Below are 13,615 nucleotides of genomic sequence, written 5' to 3'. Positions count from 1 at the left end.
GGCTCTAACAAACCTGCCCATGAGAATATTGGTCCCCCTTGGGTTCATGTGTGACCCATCCCCTTTGTGCAGGACATACATTTCGTTACAGCCGCACCAACCAAGAATAGTGAAGAAATATAGCAATATAAAACCATAAATAATTAAATAATAATAAGTTAATCATGCCGTAGAAATAAGTCCAGGACCAGCCTATTGGCTCAGGATGTCTGACACTCCAAGGGAGGAGTTGTGAAGTTTGATGGCCACAGGTAGGAATGACTTCCTATGACGCTCAGTGTTACATCTCGGTGGAATGAGTCTCTGGCTGAATGTACCCCGTGCCTAACCAGTACATTATGGAGTAGATGAGAGTCATTGTCCAAGATGGCATGCAACTTGGACAGCATCCTCTTTAAAGACACCACCGTCAGAGAGTCCAGTTCCAGCCCCACAACATCACTGGCCTTATGAATGAGTTTGTTGATTCTGTTGGTGTCTGCTACCTTCAGCCTGCTGCCCCAGCACACAACAGTAAACATGACAGCACTGGCCACCACAGCCTCATAGAACATCCTCAGCATCATCCGGCAGATGTTAAAGGACCTCATTCTCCTCTGGAAATAGAGACGGCTCTGACCCTTCTTGTAGACAGCCTCAGTGTTCTTTGACCAGTCCAGTTTACTGTCTATTCGTATCCCCAGGTAATTGTAATCCTCCACTATGTCCACACGGACCCCTTGGATGGAAACAGGGGTCACCGGTGCCTTAGCCCTCCTCAGGTCCACCACCAGCTCCTTAGTCTTTTTCACATTAAGCTGCAGATGATTCTGCTCACACCATGTGCCAAAGTTTCCCACCGTAGCCCTGTACTCAGCCTCATTTCCCTTGCTGATGCATCCAACTATGGCAGAGTCATCGGAAAACTTCTGAAGATGGCAAGACTCTGTGTTGTAGTTGAAGTCCGAGGTGTAGATGGTGAAGAGAAAGGGAGACTGGACAGTCCCCTGTGGAGCCCCAGTGCTGCTGACCACTCTGTCTGACACACAGTGTTGCAAGCACACGTACTGTGGTCTGCCAGTCAGGTAATCAATAATCCATGACACCAGGGAAGCATCCACCTGCATCACTGTCAGCTTCTCACCCAGCAGAGCAGGGCGGATGGTGTTGAACACACTGGAGAAGTCAAAAAACATGACTCTCACAGTGCTCACCGGCTTGTCCAGGTGGGCATAGACATGGTTCAGCAGGTAGACGATGGCATCCTCAACTCCTAGTCGGGGCTGATAGGTGAACTGGAGGGGGTCTAAGTGTGGCCTAACCATAGGCCGGAGCTGCTCTAGAACACGTCTCTCCAGGGTCTTCATGATGTGGGAGGTCAATGCCACCGGTCTGTAGTCATTGGAGCCACTGAGGCGCGGCGTCTTTGGTACAGGAACAAGGCAGGATGTCTTCCACAGCACAGGAACCCTCTGGAGACTCAGGCTCAGGTTGAAGACATGGTGAAGTACTCCACATAGCTGGGGGGCACAGGCTCTGAGCACCCTGGGGCTGACACCATCCGGGCCTGCAGCCTTGCTTGGATGGAGACGTTTCAGCTGTCTTCTCACCTGTTCAGCTGTGAAGCCCACCGTGGTGGTTTCAGGTGAGGGAGGGGCGTAGTTACGAGAGAGTTAATCATACTGAAAATGAATCATGCAAATTACAACATTCTGGAATGCACCACAATTTAAAATTCAATATTATTTTAAACTGCAATATTGTTACTAATGACAAAAATGTTACCTGAGATCTTGTAAATTTCAAATCAAGTGGAAAGGTAATGCAATCTGTAATTTTCTGAAATGCCATGTAGTTGTAATCGAATTCAAAGCGCTTCAGTTGAAATGTAAGAATTTGTGGCAAGTGCTTAAAATAGTATCTCTGAAAAATGTAAGGTAGAGATGAGTTTTACTTTTCCTGTTTCATCAATGCAAAGCTGAAGATTAGCAGATCTCTTTGCTATACATTTCAAATGTTGCAGCCATTCACTCTCCGTGTTGTAAATCCTCATGTGAATACACTTCATATGGAATTCCACATTGTATGTACTTGACACGTCTCACCAGTGGAGACATTGCACTGACATCTGGCCGTACTAAAGGGCTCAAGGAGATCTTGTCCATGAAAAAATATTATTTTTACCATTCAGCTGCTTCTATTGCTCCTCTGATTTGCAGCATGAAGAATTACAGAAATACCAGGATGACTGATTGGAATACTTACTGATGATGTTTCAGTCTTCATATCACAGTTGTTACAATAACGCTTGTTGTCACCTTCCATTCTTTCCTCCTTCAAAAACTGTTCAAGACTCTTTTCCTTTAAGAGGAAAGGAACAGGATAGAGAGAAGGTACCAGATCATGTCCATTTTGTTTAGAGATACAGCTCGAAACAGGCCCCTCCGGCCCAATGAGCTGCACCACCAGGCAACCCACCTGTTTAACCCTCGCCTGATCAGAGGATAATTTACCATGACCAGTTAACCTACTATCCAGAATACCTTTGGGATGTGAAGGAAACCGGAGCACCCGGAGGAATCCCACAGACTCACAGGAAGGATGTACAAATATCTTACGGATGTAATCAGAACTGAAATCCAAATTCTGCTACCTGAGCTGCAGTAGGGTCGCCATGGTGTTGCAATTCTAAAACACTTAGTCCCCTGTAGTATGGGCTTCAATGCATGCTGTAACTGGCAAATACTGAACAAATAGACCTTCTACTCAATGCTAAAACCTACTATATTAATAATAGGCAAATTGTCAATGGCAATACCACTGGATAGAAAGACGAGATGGTTGGCCTCTCTTGTTGGAGGTGACCAATACAAGCCCCACGTGTGGCACAATCGTTATCTGTAAACTTAACATACCAGGCTGCTAAATGTGTGAAAATACTTTGAATTTCACAGACAGTTACAGTTAAAAACTATTAGTCAACAAGAAATCTATTACAAGTGATCATTTTAGAAATTAATCATAAATTATTAAAAGTTAAAATAATTAAAAAATTTGAAGTTGACAATTAATCATGCTTATATAACTCTCAGAGATCTCCCTTTTTACTAAAATGTAACTCTATATCTTTAGGCTTGTCTGAAGTCTAACCTGGTGCAGGTCAGTGATCAGTTTTTCCATCATACCTGGTGGGGAAACTCCAGTTCAGACACTACTCTCCAGGATTGGTTCTATGCTGGAATGCAGTCAAGGTGAGACCATCAACTTGCCAAATTGTAGACAAAACTACCAAACTGATTTCTCAATATTTGGCCAAAACTGAATTTAAAAAAGAATGAATATGCAAGATCTTCCTGAAGTCAAAAGAGATGAGATGTCCTTAAGTTTTTTGATAATTTACTCTCTTCCTTTTGGATGAAGTATTTCATGTTTTGAGATAAGAAACAATACAGGTGGTCAGTCAGTTAGTTAATTAGCAATACAGTGTGGAGTCGGCCTCTCTGCCCCTTCGAGCCACTCTGACCCAGCAAACCCACAACCCCAATTAACCCCAGCTTCATCACAGGACAATTTACAATGAGCAATTAAACTACTAGCTCGTACAATAGAGACTGTGGGAGTCAAAGGAGAAAACCCGTGCAATCCACGGGGAGAATGTATAAACTTTTATAGAACGGCGTCAAAAATTCACTCCAAACACGAGAACGTCCTGGGTTGTAAGAGCATCGCACAAACTGCTACTCTATCATGGCTTCCAAAGTTCCTCATGTTAACAATCCCATCCTTCTTGAATTTACAAAAGTAGAAGTCTAAAGATTTGACACCGTTTTAAACATCAGTTATTGCGAATTATCATTGTGAAACAATGGATAGTTAATTTGTAAATTGTCCAGATTCATCTTCATGAAACCAACATAAAATGTGATGTCAAACACACTGCAGGAAAGTAATCAATTGCTCTAATTTTTAAAAAAGTTTAACTTATTTTCCTTGTATTTTTTTAACTTACCATGGAATCAAACTTTTCTGCAGCATTAGCCGAGCAAACAGATAGAGGTATATCCAGGAAAACTGTGTCTTCATCCATGGATTTTGTGCATTTTAAACACTTCAGTGAGTTAACCATGGTGACCTGATAAATCTACAAGACATAACTCAATGAGAACTGAGCCTGTGATCCATCAGTTAGAACTTAGTACAAGAACACTGATACTTTATAAATTGCTCTCAAAAATTCTGATTCCTCATTTGTTTGATTAAGGTGTACAATAAATATCCTTAAGGGATGAACACCACATGAATATGATACCTTGGCAACAACACTAATTGGCTGCTCTTGTTTAGCTTCAAATGGAGTGTGGCACAAGGAGGAAGTGACCGGCCATCGTTCTCCCCCTGACACTGGAATCATTGCTCTCATGAATCACAATCAGGTTAATTATCACTGATACGTGTTGTGAAATTTGCTGGTTAGGCAGCAGTACAGTACAAGCTGCAAAAATTCCCATAATGTACAATAAATACATTCCTAAGGTTGTCATAGCAGAGTTGGCAGTGGGGATAAGCTCCCACTGCCTATAATGTGTTCCAGATGGCATGTGACTCTAACAGACTCTGAAAACCAAGTCCAACTCTTGCCCTTCACATAGACCGGGCAGACCAGTTTCTACTGACAAGAGAAGGGGCAAAGGCGGGCCACTAGCACCTGCTTTGGGCAGGTGGAGCTCATCAGCCTTGGACAGCTGCCCGCCTTGGAGAGGAGGATTCTGATTTTAAAACCCTGCTGCCTTGCGGCCATACCCACCAATGGGAAAGGCTTCGGGAGTAAACCCCGAGGAAGAAATCAGGAGCCGGGGTCCCTAAGGCAGTTTGATGTTGTATACAACTTCACCCTGACAACCTCTGTGACGACACGATCCCAAGCTGTATCGGGGCTTGCCCTTCCCTTGTTCTACATCAGTGATGTGGAGAGGGGATCCTGCTACATGGGCAACAGCGAGTTCCTCAAATCTTCCTGCCCAGGCTTGCACCCTGGAGAGGACACAGTCCACCAGAGATGCAAACCCATGACCCCCCGGGACTGACGACTGCCTACTGTGTACAATAAATAAATGAACTGTAGAAAAGAGCAATTGTGAAGTTGTGATCATGAGTTTACTGATTGTTCAGAAATCTGATGGGAGAGGGGAATCAGAATCTGATTTAATATCACTGGCATATGCCATGAAATTTGTTAACTTTACAGCAACAGGACAATGAAATACATGTCAAATAAATATGGTGAAAACACTCTGAATTACAGTACATATATCATTAATGATGGATGCCACCTTCCTAAGGTGCTCCTTGAAGGCGTCTTGGATACTACAGAGGCTAACACTCTTGATGGAGTTGACTAATTTTCCACCTTTCTGCAACATATTTTGATCTTGTGCAGTAGCACCGCACTCCATCAGATGATGATGCAGCCAGTCTGAATGCATTTGTAATTTTCCACTGTTTTAGTTGACAAACCAAAGCTCCTCAAACTCCTAAGGAAATATAGCTGCTGCTTGCCTTCTTTATACCTGCATCAATGTTTTGTGTTCTGGCTAGGTCTCAGAGATACTGACAGCCAGGAACTTGAAATTGCTCACTCTCTCCACTTCTGATCCCTCTTGAGGATTGTTTTTTCTAGAAGGTGCATCTAAAGCTCTGAGTGTGGTCTTCAGGCTCTTGTACCTCCTCCCCATGTCCTAGATGGTGAGAGTCCTGAATGATGGATGCTGCCTTCATGAAGCACCACCTGTTGAAGATGTCCATGATGGTGGGAGGCTTGTGCCCGTGATGGAGCTGGCTGAGTTTACAACCCTCTGCAGCCCCTTTTCATCCTGCACCTTGGAGCCTCCACACCAGGTGGCAATGGAACCAGTCAGAATGCTTTCCCCAGTACATATGCAGAAATTTGCTAGAGGCTTTGGTGACATATCAGACATCCTCAAACTCTGCAGCCTTCTTCATGATTGTATCAATGTGTGGGGCCCGGTATAGATCCTCTGAGATGCTGGAGTTCAGGAGCTTGAAGCCACTCACCCTTTTCACTTCTGACGCTGAGATGTGTTCTCCTAACTTCCCTTTCCTGAAGTCCACAATAAATTTCCTGGTCTTTCTGACATTAAGTCCAAGATAGTTGTTGCTACACCACTCAACCAGCCTATACCAGGCTCTATCTCACTCCCATAATCTTATTGCCATCTGAGATTCTGCCAACAATAGGTGTGTCATCAGTGAATTTATAGATGGTGATTGAGCTGTGGCTAGCCACACCGTATTCTCTAAAGAATTCATGGCCTATCAATACTTACAGACTTGAAACATTGACTAATGTGAGAATTCACCTTGGTTCAATCATGCCGGCACGACGCAGCGCGCAGCGGCCACTCCAGGAATGAATATCTGTTATCTGTAAGTAGGGTCCGTGTACAATCCTGATTTGATGGAGATGGACGTGTGAAGCACGGAGGAACATCTGGTGGAACTTTTGAAATGCCTGTTTCGCTGCCACTGCTACTGTGCGATCGGAAAGATCTCTGGGAGGAAAGCCCCGAATCCTCGGCTTTGCCTTTTGCTTGGCGGCCAGTGCCGGGGTCGAAGTGCTCGGCAGAGATGGTGCTCGGTGCTTGGTGTTGGAGGGCTGGTCGGAGGCTCGAAGTTTTCGGACGGACTCGGAGTTGGCTGTAGTCGGATCTCCCAGAGTGCTGTATCAGCAAGCTGTGGCGCTGGAGGTTCATGGCAGGAAGAGTTTTTTTTCCTTCTACCATCTGTGTGAGATGATGGGCTGTCGGGACTTTGAGACTTTCTTCTAAACCGTGCCATGGACTGCTCTTTATCAGATTACAGTATTGCTTTGCACTGTTGAAACTATGTGTTATAATTATGTGGTCTATGTCAGTTAGTCTTTTATCAATTATGGTATTGTCTGCACTGTTGAAACTATATGTTAACTATAACTGTATGTAACTATGTGGTTTTGTGTATGTCTTGTAGCTTAGATTTGTCTGATGGGTTTGTAGTTCCTTTCCGGGGAACGTGATATCGATATGCAGCAGCCTCTCCAGACTCTGGATTGGGGATTACCGAATGTTATGTGGTTTTTCTTGTGTGGTCTGTTTCGTGCTTTTGCGTGATATCATTCCGGAGAACGTTGTCTCATTTTTTAACTGCATTGTATTTATGGTTTATAAATGACAATAAACTGAATCTGAATCTGAATCGTATAGCTGCCTTATAAAGATGTCTGATGGGATAAATATTGGTGTTTTTTCAGGAGTACAGCATAAGACATTGAATTAATGTGGTGAAGAGGAGCATAATTTTTCATCAGGAACACAACAAAAGTGATCAAAGGTGATAAAGGTATAGTGATAGATAATTATCAATCAATTGCCTGTGTTTCCTTCCTCCATCTTTCTCAGCACTTTTTAGCGACAGAACATTTCACTGTGCAAAGGTGGTGTGGTTAACCTTGAGGAATGTCAGACACTCTGTGTCCATTGTGTGTGCTTGAGATCAAAATTTGTGCTGACTGAAGGAGAGGAGGCCATAAAGGTGGGTGACTCACTGCAAGGTCAGTGCATGAATGGTCATAACCAGAGGCTCTGGCAGAGTAAGACCAGATCAGTGAATGAATTGTAACGATGGCAGAAAGGCATCAATAAAAAACAGTTTATGAGTGCAATACAAATCGTTCATTGGACACAGAGTCATATAGCACTGAAACAGGCCCTTTGGCCCAATCGATCCATGCTGACCAATATGTCCATTCAAGCTAAACCAATTTGCAAGTATTTGACCAACATACTTCTAAACCTTTCCATCTACTTGTCCCACCATCTTTTCAAGGCTGTTATTGTAGATGACTCAACCATTTGGCTTCACATCTTACCTGGGATTTTAAAACAATCAAAAATGATTTACAGTATGTGCTAGACTATGGAAGAATGGGTGATCAACTGAAGATCGAGCAAACAGTTGAAGGAACATTTAAGGAAGCAGGTTGTAAAGAATGACAGGTACTGGTATAGAAATAATGCTAAAGGAGGAAAAAGGAAAATGAAAAAGTACAGATCGAATTACAGGTAAACCAAGGCACATTTTAAAAACAAATCGATTATCAGTATCACAACAGATCAATTCTACCTTCAGAATATTATGCTCCTGATGCATTTTGCTATTCAGCTCATTCACCAGACTGCGAAAACATTCCTCTATATCTCTTTGTTTGTAAACTTCACAGAATGGATTAAAAAAATGTTAAAGTAAGCATACAAGTTCAAATAATATAGTTGCTTATATTAGCATCGATTTCCCAGTTAATGTTCTGTGATTATTAATTTTATAATATAAATTGCAGATGTATGAATTTGAAGTAATTAATTGAAAATGATAGAGGCATTTGGCGGGTCAAACAGCCTCCCTGGAGGGAGAAAAGTAGAGCCAATGTTTCAGGTTGACGACCTTCCATCAGATTTTGATGATAAATCATCAACTTGAAATATTTGCTACGTATTTGCAGAAATCCTTTCAGTACATCAAGTCTGCACCAACCACCCATTTACACTGTTACGTACCCCGTAACTGGGTCACTTACCAGCAAAGATAGAGAGGTCCGTTGAAGTCTGATGGTACTATTTTTAAAGGTATTTATTGATAAAAATACACAAAAATAATATCAATGCAAACATACATATAATATACGTCATCAATACTAAATCTAAAAGCGCGGGTATAATAATAATCAATAAGAAATAGCTCTATCGTTGTCTAGGGGATAATGTATTGTCCGATGGAAATATAAAAGTCACTCAAGTTCATTCAAGCTGCAGCTTTTTGGTTGGAGAGAGAGAGAGACGGAGGTTTAACTTGCCCATTCCTTTTATGATGTCAATCCTTCGAGAGTCATTGGGGGCTGATTTCCCCTTTGTGGTTAGCTAAAGCCGTGCTTCCGTGGTAGAGGCCCACCAATTCCGAGGCAAATGGAACAGGACGCACGTGGGCTTTTCCACCGGCTTTCGCTATTACGCTGTTACAGGAGTTCTAGCATTTCTTGTGGTGCGTCTGAGGGGCTGTTCCTCAGACCCTCTTTTATCCTGACTCACAGGGTCTCAGATGTCAATCAGGTTGGAATGATGCAATCCCTCCACCAACCCCCCTCGGTTCATTGCCTGGGGGGGACTTCGATGAGTCGTACAGTATTCAATACACAATTCCGTCTCCAAAAGACAATGACCTGTTCCGTGGCTTTGTATCTCGGAGGCCCAGGACACATTCCACACATTGAGGAATCTGCGTGTCTCTCTCTCATTTCCTGGGTCTCCTGACTCGAATCAATAGCGATCCTGCGATTCTCAAAACGGAGGGGGCCACAGGCATAACAACACAAATCCCATTTTTTTTATTTATTTGTTCAGTGACTCCCTCACTGAGTGTCTGGACAACAATTATTACATTATGTACCACTGGTAAATTTCTGGTTTACGGGCATCCTGGCCGGACTCCTTGTGCACATCCTCCCTTCCTCCCTTCCACCACTTTCTGTCTGGTCTTGCTGAAGCCCAGCAGGAAACTTCTGGGACTAATGGTAATTCTGTCACTCAGACTGGAGATGTTATACTGATCTCACCTTTTGCTTAATACCCAACTCGGCCAGCTAACAGTTGCAAATCTCGATAAATACCATAAGAAATTCTGCAGTTTAAATTTTAAAATAAATATTGCAATTGGATTTGAACTCAGCTCTCTGGATGGTGAGACCAGATCTCTGGTAACTTAACCTCTGTGCCACCCTATTATTTCAACCCTGATGAGTAACTGGAACTCCAAGCTAATTTACACATATACTCGCTGAGCATATGGAGTTTGAAACAATTTTTAGTTCATCGAATTGCCTTTCTTTTGTAAGTCCACAAAACTGACACCAACTACGGAAGAGTTCAATCATAAATATATCAAGCAGCAGAATGCTATGGATTTGAGAAACTTTCTTTAAATCAGTACACTGGCATACTGCTAACTAATGAAAGCATGGATGTGTCTATTGCTTACCATTCAAATTCAATTGGGAGGTCAACTGTTCTGTGCTCAAGGACCGTTCATTCCCATTTGATAATCGTTCAAACAGGGAACGCAACTCGCAAATTAGTGAATCTAGTTCTTTGGAGCTGCAAAAAATATGAAACAGTGAAATTTTACATCGCTTAAAACCTCTGAGAGGGTCAGCAACTTTAAACTCCGCAGTGCTATCATTTCCGAGGTTCTATCCTGGGCCCAGCATTTCAGTGCAATTATGAAGAGAGCATGGCAGCACCTCTACGAAGATTGCGGATGACATCTAAAACTCTAGCCAACCTCTGTAGCTGTGTAGTGGAGAGTTTATTGACTGGCTGCATCATGGCCTGGTATGGAAACACCAATGCCATTGCACTGAAAATCCAATAAAAATGTAGAGGATTCAACCCAGTCCATCATGGGTAAAACCCTCCTTGCCAGTGAGCACATCTACATGGAGTTCTGTCGCAGGGAAGCTGCATCCATGATCAGGAACCCCCACACCCAGGACATGCTCTCTGCTCCTGTTGCCATCAGGAAGATACAGGAATGCAAAGACTCACACAGCCAGGTTCAGGAACAGTTATTACCCTTCAACCATCAGCTCTTGAACCAGAGGATAACTTCTCTCATCTTCACTTGCCCATCACTGAACTGTACCCACAACCTCTTGAATCACTTTCAAGGACTCCATATTTATCAAATATTTATTATTTTTCTCTTTTCTATTTTCTTTTGAATTTGTACTGATTGTGCCTTTTGCACACTGGTTGTCTGCCCTGTTGGTTGCAGTCTTTAACTGATTGTATTATAGTTATTGAATTTATTGAGTTTACCTGCAAGAAAATGAATCAGGGTTGTATCTGGTGACATACATGTATATTGGTCATAAATTTACTTTGATCCATATTATGTGCTACCCAATTGATAAAAATAACCAATTATTTTAATGTGATTTTCCCTTTACAAATTCACGATGATGATTTTACCAATGTCTTCCGAAAAATCATTGAACTCAGAAAATTTTCCCCAATAATGTGGCCACCACAAATATCAATTTGATGCACATTTTAATTTTGAAATGTCCCTGTACCAACAGAATAATTGTTACTTTCCCCAAGTCCTCCATAATATTTAGAATTGAGTTAATCAATCATGACTGTATAATCAATAAGCAATAAAAACTGCTGCTGCTGTAAACCGTGAACTCCTATTTGCCTCCCCTGACTATTTCCGACATGTTCTGTACTTGTCTTACTCTTGAATAAAAGTACTGAACTTGCAGGTATCACCATTACATTCCTTCCCCTGGTAATCCCTTACTTACAGTTATCTGGGTTGCATTCCCCATTCCAAATAAATGTTCTTCTCCAACTTTTAAGTTCTAAGCTTTTTAACAATCTGGATATTTATTTTCCCCAAAACATAGTGTACACCAGTGTAGAAATGGCATCTTTGGCCTAACTGGTCTGTATTGACCAAGTTTCACATCTAAGCTAGTTCAATTTGCCTTTGTTCAGCTAATATCCCTCTAAATGTTTCTTACTGAAGTACCTTTATACACAATATTTCTATATAAAATAGAGAAGCCATTATGCAATTCTCAATCCTACCTGGTAATGCATTCTTTAACTTCCTGGGTCATGAACCATGTTTGAAGTAATGTGTTCAGGTAACACGTGGCCCCCTGATTTTTCAATCCAACAAAATGTTTACCTGTAATAAAAACAGGAAGAAAATGGAAAAGTTGTTTAATACCCAAATAACATCAATTCTGTTTTAGGTGGTTCATTATAACAATCCTCACAATGTAAGAAAGTATAGCAAAAAGCTTTATGATAAACATGGAAATTTCAAAACCACACACACAGAATGCTGGAGGAATTCAGCAGGACAGGCAGCATCTATGGAAAAGTTCTGCTGAAAGGCCTCAGCCTGAAATCATTGCTCAGATTCCCAACATCTGCAGTTTCTCTTGTTTGTGAAAGGACAAAGTATAATTGGGTAAAAGAAGATGATATACATTCTATTGTAGATTGCTTGAGATAAAGCTCAGAGTAGGCCCTGCCGACCCTTCAAACTGCGCAGCCTAGCAACCCCCAAATTAACCTTAACCCAATCAGATGACAATTTACCATCACCAATTAACTCAACAACTGCTGTGTGAGAGTATTAGAGATTCTCCGCCAGCAACTGAAGCAGACCCGAAGAGAAGAGATATTAAATAGTAGTTTGGAAACAGAAAGATGGCACATTTTTGAGAATTATGCAGGGAATGTCAACAGCCAAGAGTGCAAAGGTTGAATAAATGACTACCAGGTTAAAACAGTGAAATGAGCATTTCGAAGTTCAGTGTTACAGTAATACAGAAACTCTTGCAGAGCATGGAAGACTAGGGCAGACGGAGATCATTTGAGAACTTTCAAAATGACGCCCTACACCTACAATATGAATGTGGTATAACTACTGATTGCGTTCTTTTAACTTCTTCGTCCACCACTGAATGCTGATCCTTGAGTTGTGACGTGCTATTCCACTTCGAATTGACTTCTCACGCTCGCCCGTCACCCCCACACCTCCCCACCCCCCCCAACTCCGCATTTTAATCGCCATACCTGAGTTGCTGTCCATCATTTTGTTGCGGTCTGCAAAACATTACCAATAAAATTATGTTATAAAGTCACTACACGAGAGAGAGAGAGAGAGAGAGAGAGAGAGAGAGAGAGAGAGAGAGAGAGAGAGAGAGAGAGAGAGAGAGAGAGAGAGAGAGAGAGAGAGAGAGAGAGAGAGAACTGTTCTGCAACGCATTACGCTTAAATTCAATCAGAGAATTCATCAACGCCGAAAGATTTGTCTTTACAGTAACACATATATGATTAAGGGTGATTTACTCTTCATACTTTGATAGCCACTGGACTTTAGGAACCAATTCAACAAAGAGAGCGTGACAGGTATGCAACAGTAATCCCAACGCTGGAGTCACAGAAAGTTCTGCAACTAGTTACGAAGGACATAATCACGAATAACTTGTTGAAAGCTGCAACATTGATTCGAGTTATTGGCTCCTACTATACTTTTCTACTAATGCCTTTTTGTCACTTGTTAGCATTTTATATATATTTAATACTTTCTGTTTCTTTTTCTCTGAACCAGGGGTGGTCCCTGCAGAGCAGAAAAAACAAGGAAGTTACAGGTTTAGTATACTATGGCACCCACTTGTGCTCGTTACAAACATGTTGTACAGAGAAATATTGCTTTATAGGCAATTGTCGCAGGATCTTTCAGGCGGGATTTAAATCCGATGTGTTTTGATTTGGATTTCGGGAGCGGGGACCCCATCAATTATGTCCTGGACCCAGTAGTATTGGCCATCCAATTCCATGTGTGAGAGCGGGGGACGACTTTAATCCACCCCACCCGCCTTTGAATGCATCTATTCACACAAATCTTATGCGGTTATGCAAGTCTTTGTATTCCTGGGCCTCTTGCAAGTGCTAGCAACCGAGTTGTAACGAGAAGGAAGTTAAGCGATTCGGACAGGAAACTCATT

At 42.1% G+C, this 13,615-nt stretch overlaps 1 long non-coding RNA gene across 1 annotated transcript; it reads right to left on the bottom strand.

Annotated features, from left to right (window-relative positions):
• Positions 1 to 1,488: 1,488 nt before the first annotated feature.
• Positions 1,489 to 8,247, bottom strand: LOC140723987 (uncharacterized). The gene is made up of 4 exons (XR_012098020.1): positions 8,158 to 8,247; positions 3,989 to 4,120; positions 2,245 to 2,340; positions 1,489 to 1,902 (listed from the first exon to the last, which is right to left on the bottom strand). It is a non-coding gene; the product is annotated as an uncharacterized lncRNA (long non-coding RNA).
• Positions 8,248 to 13,615: the final 5,368 nt, after the last annotated feature.

This window comes from Hemitrygon akajei, chromosome 3, assembly GCF_048418815.1.
Source record: "Hemitrygon akajei chromosome 3, sHemAka1.3, whole genome shotgun sequence".
NCBI lineage: Eukaryota > Metazoa > Chordata > Chondrichthyes > Myliobatiformes > Dasyatidae > Hemitrygon > Hemitrygon akajei.
This window is presented reverse-complemented; position numbering and strand designations above follow the sequence as displayed.